At 41.6% G+C, this 19,394-nt stretch overlaps 1 long non-coding RNA gene across 2 annotated transcripts; it reads right to left on the bottom strand.

Moving 5' to 3' along the window:
- Positions 1 to 9,657: 9,657 nt before the first annotated feature.
- Positions 9,658 to 18,568, bottom strand: LOC116226135 (uncharacterized). Of its 2 annotated transcripts, XR_016466308.1 has the most exons (5): positions 18,534 to 18,568; positions 18,003 to 18,146; positions 14,884 to 15,188; positions 11,653 to 11,795; positions 9,658 to 9,946 (listed from the first exon to the last, which is right to left on the bottom strand). It is a non-coding gene; the product is annotated as an uncharacterized LOC116226135 (long non-coding RNA). The 2 variants fall into 2 exon arrangements; XR_004166244.2 differs by lacking the exons at positions 9,658 to 9,946; positions 11,653 to 11,795 and having other exon boundaries at positions 12,273 to 15,188.
- Between the last annotated feature and the right edge of the window lie 826 nt (positions 18,569 to 19,394).

Genomic DNA, 19,394 nt, shown 5'->3' with positions numbered 1-19,394 from the left:
ACTCTTGATCCCAGCAAAACGTTTGTCAAAAATGAAGGATTTTGTGGTCTTGGCACCATCGCTCAGGCAAATAGTTTTGTGCCTGAAAGAGTGTGAAATTGACGTAAAATGTTTCCTGAAACCAAATTCCTAATAAGAAGCCCAAGAATAAATAAAATCATTTTAACTAAGCTCAAAATGAACGTAAGAGAATAGAAAGAAATACTGCTTTTGCATCTGTTTTCTCCACCTTCCCCCTCTGCATTCGCACACATTTGCTCCACCAGAAAGGGAGGATATTAAGATTTATCTTGGCAGTAAGAATCAACAAAATTATAAATGTCATGGTATCATGCAGGCTATCAGGCGACTGATGCTGGACAAGTTCAAACCGAACTGAGCAAACACATTTTGTTTGCATTCAAGCTAATGCCTGAACACTGGAGTTAACCTACACATAGGGCAGGTGCAAGGTAGTTTCCCCTCACATAACAAACCAAGATGCTGACTGTGTAGTCTGAACTATTTCATTCTAAACCCTCGTGTTGCATTTGTCTACAGAAACTTCACACAGTGGAGTACAAAAAAATCTCATCAAGCTTAACAAAATAAACCTTAAAAAGAGCTTTCACCATTAAATGCTTTTATACTCTACACTGTGCAAAGTTGCATAACTGTGTTTTAAGGAGGGTTTAAGCTGGAGAAAGTGAGCTGAAGCCCAAAGCTGGCAATGTGCTCATTAGTTTACACAGGGGAAATGTTAAGGCAGTAACTGTAAAGAGGGAGGGAAGGAGGGGTGCCATCCCAAGCAGCAATACGTGACACTTCAGCCAGTGAGCCCATTCGCAGGGAGGAGGAATGCATAAACAGGAAGAAATGGCAAAGAAGAAGTCATTTAATTGTGGGCTAGAGAAGAAAACATCTCTTGGGAGATTTATTCTGGACAGCTCAGTGTCTGTGCTGGTGGGAGCAGAGCAGATGCAGCTAAGAGCTCTTGGGGCCCGCCTGTCCTGGAGGAAGTTAGAAAAGCCAATGAGATGAAATGGTGAGATGCCATAGCAGTGGGGGAAGCTGAGGACACTCAGCAACATACTAACAGTATTTCCTGCTCTCTCATCCTTCTCACACCTTTCTAAATTACTCTTCTTTCTTGAAAAATTTCTTTTAAACCACCTCCTGAGAGATTTTTCTAGGATATCCAACTGGAAGCGAATGTGTAGTAAGAAGTTTTGGGTGCTGAGAGCCTGAGCTATGTGAGCTCTGATAGGACACCGGGTGGTTGATTAAACCACTTTTATCACACATTCTTTGTAATTTGGTGTTCCTCGTTTTAAAGATACTTGACCATGGTCTGCAGACATACAAGCAGACACATCCCTGATGAACTCTGAATGCATGAAGTGATATGCAGTTGTTAATGCTCTAAGCAAATCAAACACATGACTCAGACAGATGCCAAGAGTAGTAGAAACTCTGGACCTATGTTTCTCTTGTATTTATACTGCCATGTTAAAGTGTTGTTAGCATCAACACAGAGGGTCATGTAAATGAAGTCACTAATGACTTTACAGTCACTCAGAAATGGTGATGATGAGCACTGTAGAGAAGCTTATGAGCAGATTACTCTGTCTTCTTTATCTTTTCCTAGTTTGTTTCTCTTTTTGTGCTTGCTCTCCTCACGATCTTCCCACTTGGCCAGGCCACAACTCCTCACTCATTTCATCCTTTCCACCTCCTCCAGCTTCCCAATGTGTGGTTGTATAACCAATGAAAATTATATAAAGGAATATTATATAATTTAATAATATTAAGATGTTATAATAATGAAATAAGCAAGAGAGTTAGGCACAGCGAGACAAAAGAGAATAAATAGGAGGCTTACCCATGTTATGGGCTCACTCAGGAAACTACAGTGGAGTGGATCTTCCAAAGAGAAAGAAAAAGATCCTTCCCCACTGGTAGTCAGCTCTTAAATAGGTCTAGGAGAGGTGGAGCCAGGCTCCACCCCTTCCTGCAATACAGGTGAATTGCTTTCACCTGTGCTTCCAGGGCTGACTGGTTGCTCGCCTCAGGTGATCAATCAGAGGTTCAGGCCGTGACTCAGCAGTTCCCAAACACTGGTTTACTCATTTCTGATCCCTACAGCAGCAGTCCCTGGACTCCTGCCCCAGACTCCATCCTTTCTTGCCACAGCCACATGCTAATCCCCAGCTCATGGCATTGTCTTCCATTCTGTGTCCAAGACCTGCCATCTGACAGCATCTTCCCAGTTGTTCCCTGCACCTAGTCCTCCTTCCACTTGTTACTCAGGCTAGGCATCCAGACTCACGTCCTGGCCTAGCAGTCTCAGATCCTGGAGCCTGTTCTCACTGGAGACCCTGATGGAGTATGCATAGTAGTTAGCAGCTCCAGATCCTTGTGAGGGCAGCTTATTTTCATCAAAAGGTTCATTTCTGTTGGGCTGGTATACTTATAGATGGGATCTGTTAAAGGATAGCAAGTCTATGCTGAGCAATAACAATTCAATAACAGTTTTTATAAAGCTCACCTTCTAATAAAACATTAGTGGTCCTGCACAGAAACTGGACAGGGTTCTCTGGCATAGCTTCTTGTCCTCGCAGCAAAGTTATGGGAGGATGCTAGGATTTTCACCAGAAAGACTGTTCCTGTGTTTGCTTTTTAGAAATACCTCAGCTAATTCAGCTGAAGTTTAGTATTTTAAAACAAAAGTGAAGAAACCACTTGCTGTGGAAATATTTTATAGTTCCTCTACATGTTATGAGCAATTGGAATTAGGATCTGCAAAGTGGTTGGCAATAAATAAAAACTACTGCTTGTGCTGATGCTAACAGCGTGGGTAGGAATTATAAATCTAAATGCATCCATATTGAGGGGGTGTTGTAGATGCAAGCTGTATTTTATCATTTGAAGCTTTGGAAAGTTTAGGGAGTAAGCTCAGTTTGCTCATAGAGGTCCTGAGATGCCTCGTCCAGCTTTAAAGTTGATTCTGCTTTGAGAAGGATGTTGGACAAGATCAGCTCCAAAGAGTCCTTCCAACCCATTTTTTTCCACAGTTCATTTTTATCATATGAACTTCCGAGTGTTTTATACTCTAGTTTTCAGTACGGTCATATTTTCAAATAATGAACCATTACTGCCTATTCAAAATACTGCTTTTGAAGACTAAATATGACACAAATTTTTAATCTGTTGACTTTAGCATAGAGGGTAGAGAAACTGAAGTAAAGAAATACATCTGTAAAGCTTAAGTGCAAGTAAGTTATGCTTATTTGTGGGCTGTGTTTGCTACCAAGTTGTTTAACTGTATTGTGAATTCTTTCTGTGATTTAAACTGCTCAGTATGATGAGCAAATGCCATCATGATTCTAGTGAGAAGAGCAATCACAATAGCAACATTGTGCTGTTTCTAAGAACTACAGAGTGAACCCTAATAAATAACAAGCTTAGTCTCAGAGCAATACGTGTCAGGATATGAAAATCATCTTTTTCATAGAAATGAATGTGAAGTTTGATTTACTGTTTCATATCTTAGGTGTATCAGTAACACCCTACCAGCAATCATCAGCAGTAAACCATTACTTTATTTCAAACTGCATATAATATTTAGAGCTGAGGGAGCAATGCATTTGAGAATGGTAAGACTGAAAATCTGTTTACAGCAGAGATTTTTCAAATATCCCCATTCTTCATACATGCATATTGATTTTTGTTTCATGTTTAAAATCACTTAGCTGGAGAAGTCAAGTGCTAACATGTCCCAGCTCTGCCTGCAAAATAGGAGTAAAATGGAGGCTGTAGGTATGTTGTGACTCCCACTGGAGGAGTATGTGGTAAAAGTAAGAGAATGCAGACTGCAACTGTCTCCTGCAAATCTCTGAATACACCCTGAGAAACTAAAGCACGCAAGAAATGTCTGGTTGCCAGTATAACTGGTTGCACAACACTGACTCCCCTTTGGTCTAGCAGATCTCAGATCTGTTGACCTGGACAATCTCTCTTAGTCAAAGTGGAGAAGTTACGAAAACGCACCTCCCATTAACCCCGAGCATAAGGAGAGATTCACTTAAGCGTGATTCTCTATGCTTTTATAAACTCATATTGGGAGATCCTGCACTAGGTAGTCTCTCGGGAGCGCATGACGGCCTGAGCAAAGTATCATGTGCACAGCATTCGGAGCTGATCACAAGAGCCCAAACCTGAGCCAGCCAGGTGTTACAAGCTTTCCTGATTAGCCCAGTGACAAGAATACTCCTTTCCTTTCCCACTGCTTCTGTGTGCTTCGAGCGGGGGGTTAAGGTGCAGTAGACTTTGCACCATAGAGTTAGCACTTGCAGAGCAGAATCAGTGGCAGCAAAACATACATGGTATTTCTTAACTACCTTCCCAGTTAAGCAGTAATGAGGCTTCTCAGTGTGCGGCAATTAGGCCTGATTTTGTTGGGAATCAGAGCAGATAAGTTATTAGCAAAACAGTCAAATTAGGAGAGTCAAATGATCTTTCTTTAATCACAATACTCTGTTTTCCAGAGCAGCATCTTTCATTCTCTTTATAGGCAGTGGATAAAGAAGCAACATGGTTTCCTGTGTGCTCATAAAGATATACTATAGGGTAATAAACCTGAATAATATTCATTTCCATTTGTTATAATGATTGTAATAAATCTACAAGGCATAGATGAAAGCAGTTGTACTAGCCTTACATCTCACAGAAGATAAAAAAGCTTCTAAAAAGGACAGAATGGAGTGTTTATTATGCCTTCTTAACTTTAAGTACATTTAAAAGAATTGCCGTTTCCTTCTGTTGCCGCATTTACAAGCACCAAGATAGGTGGTAATTATAAGATAATTCAGTAACACTCTAAAATAATGATTCAACTAATTAATGCTGAATTACAGAGGCAGTCCTACACAGATACTTATAACACCCCCATTAACACTGACAGAGTTCATGATTATTCCAGCAAGCACTGAAAGAACTGAATGTGATTAAACCATTTCTTGAAAATGTTTGCTGGGTTATTATTATTATTATTATTATTAAATTAAATGGTGGTCTTTGATGAAGTTCTCTGTAGTGCAGGTGTCTTAGTGAGGAAATGGGCCATAGGAACCCTCCTCCCGCATGCAACATCTGTGCTTGATTTTCACAAGAGCCTAAATTGAGATATCATGTTGCCCAGTGAAATCATGACCACAAAAGGGTGTAGTCTTTGGGTTATGAGCTGTGGCCAGGGGGTATGTTGCCATCTGTGGTATTGTTGGCTGGGGCTGATGGTGATGTAGGGCAGGGGAAGGGAAAGGCTTCTCACTCGTGGCCAGCAGAGAGGTTTTGTTGCCTCAGCATGCCAGGATCCAAGCACTCCTATTTGTATTTCTCCCATTTGTTTTGGAAAGACAAAGTATACTTCTGTATTTGATGGAGTTCAGAGTTTTGGAAGGGCTATAGTATTTGTATGTGTTGTATTTAGGCCTCACTGTGCAAAGGGGCAATATGAAATTTCTTTCAGCTACTTTTTTATTAATAATTTTTAAATGGGCGAAAAGATTAGTAAAAATAAGTAGATTTTGTGATTTTATTTACATGGAGAGGAACACAGCTCAAAGTAATACATTATCTCTGATGGATTTAAACACAGCTTAATCAGAAGTCTCAAGTGAACTTTGTTGCCCTCCCTTCCTGCAAGTTGATGTCACAATTCTGCATGAAGCATTGCTCATTGCTGGCAGTGATGGCATTGACAATGGCATTGACCTGTCCAGTAACAGCAGCTGCCCGGACATCACTACCCCATGTTCTGTCTGACACTGGCACTACTTACAAGATTTTTATAAAGTCATAGTCCTTTTCTTCCATAAAGATCTACACAACCAAATGTCTGAGAGGAGAAAAGTTAGAAACTGTATATAGAAGTGCAGCCACTGGGAAACAAAACACAAAGCCATCCAATTAAGATGTGTTGGTGAATACTTTTTTTTTTTTGCCCCAATCTTAAGATTTTAATTTGTATGTGGGAGTTGTGCAGAGGCTAACGTGTGAAAACCCCCATCGAGAAGCAGGCAGGGCCCTGTGCATCACTGCTGAGCTCAGCCCCAGTTTCCGCTCCTGGAGCTGGAGAGCAGGCTCTTAACGGAGGCAAGCAGAAGCAGCACAGCATGAGATGGCAGCAGAGCTGCCTCAGCCCCACAGTTCTGGCTGCAAGATGGGAATAGTCTGGCGATGGTCCTTGTGTCCCTGCAGGGGGCAGTGGGTGTTGGATCTGCATGCTGGCACCATGTCCACAGCCCAACTATCTCCAGCTGTCAGAGATGACATCCGGCTGCGCTACAGCCAGTTTGGAACTGGGCTTTATGGTTTCTTTGGGTTACCAAAGCTCCCTTCATTCTGCCCAGAAGAACTCCAAAAATGCGATGCTATGGATACACAGGCAATTTCAGACTTGGCAAAACAGAGTTGCTTTCACTTATGTAAGGCTGAAGCTGCCTTTCAGTGCTTAACAGGCCGATGACTTTCTCACTCTTCATTGTGAAAGCACTGCTGATGCTGTCCTGGTCAGCTAGAGGTACTGCTGAAGTGTGTCCATCCAGCCCTTCACAATCAGTAAGAGCTTTAAGACCTTCAGATATAGAACTGGAGGATTCCAATGGTGGTACTGAACTTGTGCCTCAGCTCTGCTTCCAACTGTGCTATAGACTTTGGGGGAATAACCCAATTTTTCCACTCTCTCTCTTGCCTATTTGTAAAAAGGGATGATAATCTCTTTTCTTTCATCTATCTTACCTATTCATAGTATTTCAGTATTCTGAAATGTAAGTAGTGATAACAGAACATTAAGCAAATGGGCCTGGGATTATAGAAGCTACAGAGGTGGTTAGATGGAATCAAAACAAATATAATGAGAAAGAGCAGAAATCACAACCACTGCTGGCTCAGTGAAAATCCCTACTTAGAAACATGGCTGAAGAAACATGGCTGAGAGCAGGATTTGGGTGCTTCTTCTTTTTCTTTTCTTTCTTTTTTTTTTTCTTCCCTCCTAAAATGGAGGTAGGGGGGTGGAGTTCACTCTGTTTCAAGAGCCACAGGTGTAGCAATTCCATGGGCTGTGGGGGGGATCTCTTTGCTAAAGGAGGAAAGTGTGAGTGCACGTCAGGTGATGCTCATCTGACTTTAGGACATCCAAGGTGGCTGAGGCCTTAGAAAAGCCTCTGGAAATTCACTGAGTGCTTACTGCGTGCCCAAGAAAGGATAAATTTATTCTCTGATGAATGAATTGTGGTCAGCCAAGCAAGAATTTCAGAGATCATATATCTGTTGTAGAGACTAGTGAAAGAGAGGAAGAAATGGGCCAATCTGGCCCGTGTAAAGATAAACAGTGATTAGAGAAAGGAAACAATCCAAGGAACAAGCTGGATTTGGCAAGAATACATCAACACTGTGTTTTCCAACCCTGCAAGTGTACAGCCCCTAGGCAAGACCAACAACTCCAGTGGAACACTTCAGCCAGCAAACTGCAAACACTTTAAAAAACTGATGATAGGCTCTTTGGGAGCCTCTCTGGGAGGAGGATTCTTGTCTGGCAAAGTGACTTGCATACTTCTGGCACTAAATAAACCATGTCTAACTATGGTGCTTCTGTGGTCATCCATCGCCACACTATTTTTGTGCCTCACTGCATTAACCCACTCCATGCGTACAGTCCCTGTGGCAGGGAAGGCAGCTCTCTCCAGCTTGCCGACAGATGGCAGAGGCTTAATTTTGGACTTGAGGATGGACTTTTGATGAAATCCAGAATCATAAACCATTCTCTGGCATTAATCATACAAGTCAGGACCGCCCGTCATCACTACAGCTGCGAGGGCTGGGCATGCTTTCGGGACTCTGGCAGCAGCTCACACCACAGGAGCAGCACCCCTTCTCTCCCTCTTTGGGTGGCCCTTCAGTGGTCAGAACATTTGTTGAGGAAGGCTTGGGCTCAGAGCATCCCATGTTCTGTGGGGACTAGGGTCCCCAGTGTTGCCTGGCCGGCAGGATCCAGTGGGGGCTGCATTTCCATGGCATTTGCCAAAGCAAGGTTGTGTAGAAATAAAGATTTCCAACATCTGTGAGGTCGATTCTGAAGGCTTGTGTTTGTTGGCATATTTAAGTGGGAAGCAAATACTCATTCTCTCTCTGCAGAGAACTTTTATATTGTGAAATGTATGTAACTGGGTTGCCAGAGCGGCCTGAGGCAGGGTGGCATGTATCATGACTGCTGTGAAACAAGACCCCTCTCCTTCCAGCAGCTTCTTATCTTTCCATTGTGGAGTAAGGTTTTTCTCCATCTTTGCTGTATCTCCTCTGTAGAATAGCTTCTTTGAAGAACAAGTCACTGACGTTGAGCCAAGGCTGGGTCTTGGCTGGGGTCACACTGAGTGTGTTTGAAAATTATTAAATGTGTGACAATCTTATCAAAATGACCCTTGCATGGGTTCTCCTTAGAACAACATGCGTGCCCAATGGGCGCTGCCTGCTTTTGTCCTGTTTCAAGACTTTGTGCTGTAATGCTATTACATACTTTGCTATGTGGGCTAAAAACTCTAAAGTGGTGACTCCTAGCTCAGTGTGATTTACCCTGTTGTTTTCTGCTGTGCAAAGCTTTTTCAGTGGAGCTGCGATTTCAGGAGGATGTTTGCACAGAAACATAATGAGCCTTGGCTGGTCCTCAGGAGCAGGAGCTAGGCTGAATGGCTGATGACCTCACAGAGAATCTGGGCTATGCTCAGGCAGAAACCACTGAGCCAGAAACAAAAACCTGGAGGAGCTAAAGCAGGCTCTCCATCTCTACTCCATGCTAGTAAAGAGGCCTTGTCCAGAAGTCCGTGGCAAATGCTAGAAGATTCATTTATACTTTTTCTTTTTTAATTTTAAAAAGTAATTTTTTTTTTTTTAATGGATCTGTGCTTTTCAATGTGTTTGTATAAACTACTCACTTGCAAATGAGTTGCCCTTCTTGCTTGCTCTGTTCTTATGAGTAGCTTTGAGCTTGCTCTTCTTTATGGGCATGGGACCAGCCAGCTGGGTCCCTACATAGGCTCTGTGATAACAGGGGTTTCTTTTACACTCTTGAAACCACACAGAGCAAGATTGGTTTGCTTTGTTGTCAGGTTTATCTGTTCCCATTTTGTAAACAACTGTATAGCAATATCTTTCTGATTTTCACTGTCATACAATACACAGCATTGGAGGAAAAAGGAGTTGTTTGAATAAGGAGCAAGACAAAGCCAGAATTTTTGTCCAATAGCACTTTTCTGGCCTTTTTTAGCAATTAATTATCTTACAGCAATAAATCACATTTTGCACTACAGGGATGTAAAGCCTTGAACAGTAAGGCTGCGGGTTATAGAATTGCTCCTCACAATGCTGCTCTGACCTCTTTCCAAAATCTGTTCTGCTTTCAAAAATTGAGAGCTTACTTATACTTAAAAGAGAAGAAAAAAAAGGAAAAAAGAAGAGTTGCCTTTGGCCAGAGATCAATCATGGAAAATTTCAGCCTCATCAGAGGATGTTTTGGAAACATATGAGGCCGTAAGCAGATGATCTGATCCTGATCCCACTTAGCTCACAGCTGTTTTACTCCTGCAGTAATGCCAGTGTCTGTAGTGGTTTTACCCATGATGTGCCACTGTAAGCTGAGATCAGTTTTGGGCTGCGGGTTACAATGACATCTGCTCCACAGCCCCTGCAAGAGCAGTTGCTGATGGGAGATAAAGATGTCTGTAGTGGGACTATTCATCTGATTAAGGGCTACAAGAACATGTCCCATGGAGCTATACATGTTGAGATAGAAACCTCAGGATATACAGACCTTTAATTGACATGGAAATCCTGACTTTCAGGTGTTTATCTTGACCAAGTGCCTCTGGCCTGCAACACGCATTTTGTTTTGGTACTTCAACCTTCAGGTGCTGGGCTGGATCCCCATGAAGTGAAAATATCAGTTACAATTACATGAAGCTGATTGGACTAAATCATCTGTCCCTTACAAGGAGAAGGTATTTATAACCATTCAAGGTTCATGCAGGAGGTGGTATTTGGGCAGCACAAAGTACACGTGACCAGTAGGACAACAGTGTTGAATGTGCAAGCACCTCTGAGTCTGTTTTTGTTTTTGAATGCCTTGTGTCATTGTATCCATCACTACCACTGCAGGTAACAACACCAGTTTTCTCTCATTTTTCAAAGAGACTGGTGGAGAGAACTGCAGTTGCCTGTCTGCCTGTTGCAGTTTTCAAACAAAAAGAAAGGAGATTTAGATTGAACATAAGGAAGAATTTTTACAGTGTGGGTGGTGAGGCATCGGCACAGGTTGCCCAGAGAGGTGGTGGAAGCCCTGTTCTTCAAGACACTCAAGATCAGGCTGCACAGAGCTCTGAGCAGCCTAATCTAGCTGTAGGTGTCCCTGTTCATTGCAGGGGAGTTGAACTAGCTGACCTTTAAGGATCTCTTTCAACTCAAGTGATTCTATGATTATATGCTCTCATGATCTTATCCTCTGGAAGTGAAGAAAATAAGAGAAATGGTATAGCAAAGCTGATTTTTTTTAATAATCATGTGTCCTCTTCAACCACTGATACAGCTGTACTCATTTTAAATTATGTGGATTACAGCATTGAAAATGGCATTTCTGCCTGTATATCTACTTCTCATGAATATTTCTGAGGGAAGAAGTGTCCTCAAACGTGCTGCTCCAATACTTTGAAGTACAGAAATTTAGCAGCTGGTTGTGTAAAATAAAGTAGCTCATCTATACACTTGAGCTGCTGCTTATCTTGTTCTTCCCTGGGTTTTTCCAAGAGCAGCAGTCAGAGGCAGGATGTTGGGTGAGGTGAACCTTTGGTCTCACCTGCAAGAACTCCTATAAGGCCCACATTTTTATAAATACAATACCTGATTCAGGTATGCAACATAATCTTTTCTTCTTCCTCAGGCTGCATTGTACAGTTTGAACCACAAAATTATGTTCTAGTATTTCGTATACTCTACTCTGAAGAGAACTCCCCGGCAGCAACTCTGGTGCTGCAATTGCAGATACTGACTACACCTGTTGATGCACCTCCCCCGCTGCTTATCTAAATGCAAGCAGACTTTGAGGTAGCTCCTTCTGTTATAAATAAAACTTGAAATGAAAGATAGTTGCGTAACTGTAAATCACACTCAATTTTTATCATTCCAGGTCTTGGAGAGGTGAATTGGACAAATTTGTAAGTGATCTCCAACTTACTTCTATAATCATAGAATCATAGAGTGGTCTGGGTTGGAAGGGACCTTCAAGATCATCTAGTTCCATCCTTCTGCTGCTATAGGCAGGGACACCTCCCACTAGAACAGGTTTTTCAAAGCTCATCCAGCCTGGCCTGGAATGCCTCCAGAGAGGAGACATCCACAACCTCTCTGGGAAACCTGCTCCAGTGTCTCACCACCTTCACAGTAAATAATTTCTTCCTAGCATGTAGTGTAAATCTACCCTCTTCCAGTTTGAAGCCATTTCCCCTAGTCCTGTTGCTACACGCCCTTATAAAAAGTCCCTCTCCAAATGATGCAATTACACATGGCTGAATGCATCTATAAAAAAGCAGGCAAAACATTGCAAGTAACAAATGAATCTGGACTACTTACCTAAGTTATATTCAGTATTTCTTTGAAAAACGTTGAGCTGACAGGAGATCTTTGTTTGTTTCATTGTGAATTTTGCCAAGGAGCCTCTCAAAGTGGCTATTAGTCTGATTTGGTTAATACCAAAGTCAATGGAAAAATGCAGGCTGTAATGGAAATGAAAACACAGAACTTCTTATGATTTTATAGCTAATGAATGTCTAAAATTATTAATCTCCTTAAATAATTCTTAAATTCTTAATTCTTAAGTGCAGGGAAAGGCCATATTTACCAGAAGTTGAGCTAGAGGTATAAATTTGTAAATTTTTAATCTACTTTCTTTTGGCAGATGGAAAAACTGAAGCAGAATAGTTGCAACTGGTATGCCCACAGTTGAAGGATGGAGCCCCACGTGTAAGGAGGTGCAGCGACCTTTCTGGGGGCTGGCTGCTGGTGATTATTGAACAACCTCTCTCTTGTTCTGCATCATCTTAAATTTTTTTTCCTCTTTTGGTCAGAGTTAGCCAGACAGATCAGTGGATCAGAACCATCCTTGTAAATAATACGCAGTGTACGGCTTTTCTAATGGGAGGATTCAAAAAGACCATTATAGAAATAAGAAAACAAAGACTGAGAAATGACTCTTGTTGTACAATGTTTGAAGAATTTTTTTTTTTCCCCTAAAAATGAATGAAAATAGATATTAGGGTATACACAAAATAAGCTTACATCTTAAAATAAACATATGCTGCTTTAGGCCACTTATGTAAAGCTGAATCTGACAGTTTCAATTCAAGTAAATATTGATAAGCATTCAGAAAAATCCCTTCTTTCAAAGTTTGGGCACTGAATCTGGGTGTCGCCATTTTGATGATAGTGGGCTGATATCTCAGCATACTCTCATAGATAAGTTTGACATACAAATAGGATGAGTAAAAGTGATAGGATCTGGCCCATGATCAAAATGCTTTATGATTTCTACTTTTTTGTTTTCAGAATAACTCTGTCTTACAAGATGATGACATGACAGTCACACAGGAAAAAAAAAAAATCAGACAGACACTTCTTTTCTGGATAGATTAAACTCTCTAGAGGCTGGTAAAAATGAAGCAAATCAAGTACATTATCTTTCATATTCACATCAACCCATCTATTGTTGAAAACATCAGAAGTCAGCGTGTTCTCATTCAGCTGAAATATTATTTCTGTGCTATTTCTAGAGCAAAGAGACAAGTATCTGAGAAGTGAACACATTTAATAATCAGCAATGGGAAAAAGAAAAACACTGAAAAAGCCAAAGCACGAAGTCCTTCTCTGTCAACAAATCCTGCCATGTTCATAGAAAGCCACTTGAAAAAGTAAACACCAGTTCCCATGAGTAAAAGAGCTTTGGTATTTCACCAGGAGTGGTTTTTTATCTGTTTTTCTCATTTTTTTCCCTTTCTTTGTTTGGAAGAGGTTGATACCTGCTTCTTTTATGATAACCCAGGAGTAGGGAAGGACTAGACAGCTGACTGGAAGAATTGGGTGCCAGGAGATCAACACCTGTCACTTTCATGTCATTTAACAAGAAGCAGACTGATCACCACATAAACACAAGTGACAGAGAGACTGTCTCATAACTAGGTGAGATGTTGCCTATCCTGACAGGTAGATCATTACCAATGTATGATCTTGAGGCCTAAAGGCTCTCCACAATTGTCTTTCCTTCAGTGGGCTACAAGCTATTTAGTGCAGCTGGGCATTAGCAGTCTAGAGCACGTTCAGCGATGCACTTGTGCAAAGCAGTATGTAAAGATAGAAGGTGCAAAATACTTTTACTTAGTCATTATATCTTTAGCCATACTCAGTGATGATCTAGCAGTTCCTGAGTAAACACCAGCACTTCAAAGAATGTGTGTGTTAATTTGGTTTTTGAAGTGAGAAGACAAGTAGGTGGAACGCATGACCTCTAATAAAGAGTCTTTTGATGTTACACATTATTACTAGTTTTGATGGCTGCTCATTTTAATTTCTCAAAGGGTATCATCTGTAACATCTTATTCTGCCCACCTGCAGGCTCTGTTTCTCACTTGGACTGGTGACTGTCAAACAGTACACATTAGGGAGTGAAGCTCAGCCACTTTAGTAACTTGAATGGAACAGGTTAAGAAGTTCAAGATGTGCAGGATAAAAATAAATCCATTGTGTGTTTACAGGTATCATATGTGCTGGAAATACATGAGCATGTCTTACTGAGAAGTCTAGGTTAACTTAGCTAAGATGACCCATCTACATTTCTCCTCTGCACATCTGGATTTATCAGTGGTATACTGGTGTGTGTGTGTCTATAGTAGAAAGCATCAGTACATAACAAATCTCAGACTTGTGGGTCATTCATAGCCAGCAATGGTGGTATTTCATCAGCTTTCTAGTATATATTAATAGTATACAGTGAAATACCATTTGGATAGCATGCATTGATTTTTCTGTGGCATGATATCTAATTATGAGACAGCACTCCAACAAGAATGCCTGTATCCTGTTCATATATGGTGAATCATTCTCTATTTTTCCTGTTAATGACTCAGCAACTCACAAACTGGGAGTGACCATCTATTGTCTTTTTGATCTGCTAAATGGCATCTGGCAAAGCCATTGTTGTGTAACATAATTGGTCAGAGTGGGCTTACTGATGACAGGAAGTCAAGGATGTATCTGGATGGTCACAGAGTCATGCCTCATTAGTGTGACCACATATGAAGTGCTACTATTTGCATACTGATGGAAGCATGACTGTCCCACAACAGAGGGGACTGCCACTCTGATGATTATATCATGTTGCAAGAACTTGTGCAGATGTCTGACCATGGCTGCTGTACTCACGTGACACCTTTTTGTGGCCATTTTCCTGTACAAAACAAAGAATCAAACAGTTGTCCTGTTTGGTGTAACTTCTTGTAGACTATCCTGAGGTACCACAGGTAACTGGGATGCATTTTGCTCATCTAAACAGTTCATCCTTCAGCTTTTCAGCTTTTGTGACTGCCTGATTGACTAAGTGGCTCTTCTTCCCATGCAAGGTCTGTCCTTTTTTCTACTGAAGGTAAATGGCTGTGTGGGTGAGCTGTTGATTGATCGTTTAATGCTCTCTCAGACAGAATTAAGTGGGCAGATCTTTGTGCAGCACTGTGCAGTGAGAGCTGCATTTCCAAGAACACCTCAACTTTTCATCTATTCATGCTCATGCACTTGCTTAATCACGCTTACCCTTACCCTGAGTTGTCAGAAGTTGATGAAGAATTTGACTTTTCCCATATACTTTTGTGCTGGATCTTGGTCTCCGCTGCAAATCAAACAGCTTGAGTCAATCACAACACCATCATAGAATGCATGATGTGAGATACTGTCCATGTTTGGGGAAAACTGTGTCCTGGTTCTTGAGCAGAGGGTTCTTGTACCCAGCAGACAATCCTTTCTGCGTTAGCTAGCATGTGTAGAACCAACTGTATGACCGGAGAGCAGCTGTATCCTTCTTGTTTCTTCACCCTGACATTCTGCATCATAGTTGATGGGGAAGGCTGGAAATTGAACAGGTGCAAAAAGTTATTGAATGTGTTAGAGTCTCAGTCTTCTGTAGTGTACCTTTGATTGGGCACAGTGTTATGCATACAGAGATGAGATATGCTGAATGAATATACCTTTTAGAGTTTCAAATTTAGTTTAACTAAGTTAACTTCTACCCATCGAAAGATTTCTAAAGAAAGGAATAGCTACCTAACTACTTACCTACTATCTCTTCATAAGATGTTTTCTGAGGCTGCACGTCTGAACAGAAAAGGGATTTTAGAAATGGAAAATATTACATTAGATCCATTATTAATAAGATTCCCACAGGTTTTGCATTGCAAAGATTAAAGGTGTAACTCCAGAAATTGAAACCAAGGGAAGCTCTCTGTAAACATAGCAGATATACGGAGTACTTTGGGCTCTGACAAGAAGATGCCTGATCTTATTTTTTATCCAGTAAAGGTCATAGTGTACATCTCAGCACTCCTGTGCTGGAAGATCCACCACAGGACTCCAGTGATCTTCCTGCTATGAAACAATTTCATTCTTTGCATTGCTTGAGACATCCTGTATGGCCTCAGGGAAGTCATTTAGCTTCTCTGTACCTCAGTTCTTCTTCTGTAAAATGGAGATAAGATTTCCACCCTTCATTATGGCATTATAAAGAAGAAGGCAGCAGAGATATTCAGGCAGTACAGTTGTAAGATTGCAGATAAAATTTATTGTTCACTCAAATCTAATTCTGCATTAAAAAAGTCTGCATAAAACTTGCAAGATGTAGATATGTATGCTGACAAAAACAAAAATAATCTGTTTCAGAGCGTTATCCTGACACCAACGCTGCCTAGTCAGAAGACCCTGGACTCTCTGAAAGGAGCTTGCAGAGTAAGAAATCAAGAGACAGATATGCCATAGCAGAGTAAGACTATTGCAGCCAAATATGAGGGTTCTGTCACATTTCTTTGGCAGTTTTTCCCTCTCCCCCCTTCTCCACTGTGCCTTGCTATGTTTCCCACCTCCCCGTCCTTCCTGACCTGCATGTTCCCCTCTGCTGCCTGACCCAGTGCTCTCGCGGGCCCATGTCTGGTGCCTGCCTGCAATCCTGCTGCTCCTCAGCAAAGAACCTGCACTGCAGGTTTCAGCTCAAAACAAACATTCATGGCTGAGTTATGAACCCCCAGAGGGATAAATACTAAAGTGGATTAAAGAACTGACTCTTTGCCTTTGGCTCCAAGCCATGCTAGGACAAAAGTTAGGGCAAGTTTCAGAGTTAACTTCTTTTTGTCCATGCAGCTTGGGTCTGGACATGGTGAAAAAAGGCCAGGGATGGAGCACTGCTGGTTAAGACGCATTGGCAAGGCTTTGGAAGGAGCCTACACAGTGTTCCAGCCAGTCTGACATATTTAGCCATGACAAGTTTTGACAGCATTTCAGGAAATGTTTCAGCTTCCAATGCAAAACCCAATAACTATGGACAGCCATCTTCCCACCTATGGGAGGAGGAGGCACCCAGCACAGCTGTGCAGGTGGAAAAGAGCCTGTCTAAGAAACACTTAGGGTCCTCTTACACAACATCATCTGTGACAGTGGCACAGGAACATTAGGTCAGGCCCTGTGCCTTCTCATGGCTAGGCTGTGTCCTTCATGAGTGACTGCTTGCAGTCCTGTGCCTTCAGGATGGTGTTCCCTCAGGGTTCTTGGTGCCTCTGTGATTCACAGTGTCCTCTGCTGAAGAGCTAGTTCTCTCACACCTCACAGATTCTAGAATAGTGACTAGAAAAGTCTCCCATAGTAGTTTTCAGGCTTTTTCCCTGTATGTTTGAGTTAGAGAAGTTCCCAGGCTGTCTGGAAGGCTTTCTGCCCTCCCCACATCCCTAGTAGAGAAGGAGGAGCAGTGCACTGCTCGGAGACTTTTGTTCAAATTGTCAACTTATGAAAGCTGAATAACAGAAGATTGCTTTTATAAACTAAAAGACAGGTCCTTATGAAGTATGTATGTACGTACAAGTCAGTGTTTGCTCTTCCTGTCTCCTACTGACAGCCATCTTGAGGGTTTAATTCAGTTTGCTGTTTGTAAAGTGGCAAACAGAAGAACAACATCATTAAGGAAGTCTTACCTGAATAATAATAATAAATATTTTCCTTAGGATAAACAAAACTTTTCAGTATACTAGATTGCCTAAGAATATTTTGCAGCCATTCACTCATGCATGACATCCAGGACATGGGACAGGGAGGGTGAGCAGCTGGGAAAGGGATAAGATAGAAAACTGGAGTAAATGAGCAAACTCTGTAAATAAGAGCATATCTAGGAAGATATTATTCTAATATCATAAACTGAAGGGCAGGATGCTGGATAGGAGGGGTGTTGTAGCTGTCCTGCACTGAACTGGCTTTCCCTGGACTTCCTCAGTCCTCTCCAGGCACCCCAGGTCCTGCAGGCTCAGTGGTGGCAGGGGATCTGAAATGGCCCCAGCTTCAGAACTTCTGCTCAGGAAGCACTATGGCATGTGTGTTACTGCTTTCCAGAGCCAAATAAGTTTATTCTAAATGAAAAAAATACTTACAAAGACTTTTCCTTTCTGATCAGTAAAGGTCTTAAGTAGGGGCTTTGAAGGAAACAGGAGTACTGTGGCTGCTTTTCACTTATCTCCTCTGTCAGAGCATTGAGGATCCTAATGGTTAAACAGCCAGTCAATGACTCGAAGGGCTTTGAATAAAGCACCGTGACCTCTCTCTTGATTCTTCAACTAAAAAGAAAGCCAGTGGGGAAGAAAACAACCTGAGACTGAGACCATATTCCAGCCATTGCCTTCCTTCCATACCTGCACAGATTGCACTGGTTGGGATGGTGCTCAGCGGTCTTCTGCACCCTCCAGATTTCCTCAGGCACTTCTTCCAATCTCTTCCTTCACTCATTTACATTAGTGTCATGGGCTCTGTTTCTTGTTGATGGCATATTATAACATCTACAAGAGGGAACAAAACAGAAATGAAAGGACAAGAAAGGTCAATACCTTTTTGTTTTTATTAAATGTGCAAGTTTTCAACTTGTTCCGACTTCAGTTAGGCTTCTGGAAACATCCAGCAGATGCTGAGTTAGAAACTAGCAAAAACCTTATATTTACAAACTGGCTCTTGTAATGGGCAAACAAGTCTTGCAGATATATTTGGAATAATTAATAATAAGCTGTTGCTATCTTCCTCAGAATTGGTTAAAAGAAAGTTACTGAGCTGTGTCACATGTATAATCAATGAACACATAGATGTTATAACTAAGAAATATACAAGAGAATTTGGCTAAGAAGGTTATTATACAAAAAAGGATAGAGAACTTATCCTTGTCCTGGGCTTACCAGAAAACTCCAAAGGAAGGATCTCCAGAAAGAAATCCTTCCCTACTGCTAGTCAGCTCTTAAATGGTCTAGAAGAGGTGGAGCCAAGCTCCACCCCTTCCGGCAGCACAGGTGAATTGCCTTCACCTGTGATCCCAGGGGTGACTCATTGCTCGCCTCAGGTGATCAATCAGAGGTTCAGGCCGTGATTCAGGAGTTCCCTACAGTCACACTTGAGCTTTGAGCTCTTAAAACACATCATGAATAAATTTGTCTACAGGTATATCTAGATTTATATCACTGTTTTCATTTGGTATCCTCTACAGCAAAGTCAGTCTATAGAAAAGAGGAAAAAAATTACATTTATTTTTAACAGTTTATAAATTCCATGAAATTGTTACCTAATGAGAAATAACATGAAAATCTGTGGATTTACACCAGAAACTAGTTTGGCTTCACTGATGAGCAAAACCTAACAGTGATAGAATACACCATGTGAGAGGTAGCAACACATTTTTATTGTTACTTCATTATTTTTTTGGCAGGGTTGTGTTTTACAGTAATAGCTTACCAGTTTGCTTTTACAGCATGGCATAAGGAGAATGAACAACCGGATCCTGCCTGGCCAGGCAGGCAGGGATGGGAAGCAGTTGCCTGACGTTCTCTGCTTTAAAGACGTCCTTGTCACAGCACTGCAACCTGTGCTGCTTTGTTGTAGAAAACAACCTCTGGAAGGAAATAGGCGTAGCTCCTGATTACAGCCGGTTGGGAATTTTACAAGAAAACATCTTTCCACCGGAAAGAATGCGTGTTTCTCAAAACAGAGATGTTTGGGGAAGCTGAGAGGCTCTGCACTTGCTGGGCTCCGGGCTGAGATTCAGC

Source organism: Phasianus colchicus, chromosome 4, assembly GCF_987193195.1.
Source record: "Phasianus colchicus chromosome 4, bPhaCol1.hap1.1, whole genome shotgun sequence".
In the NCBI taxonomy this organism is placed as follows: Eukaryota; Metazoa; Chordata; class Aves; order Galliformes; family Phasianidae; genus Phasianus; species Phasianus colchicus.
This window is presented reverse-complemented; position numbering and strand designations above follow the sequence as displayed.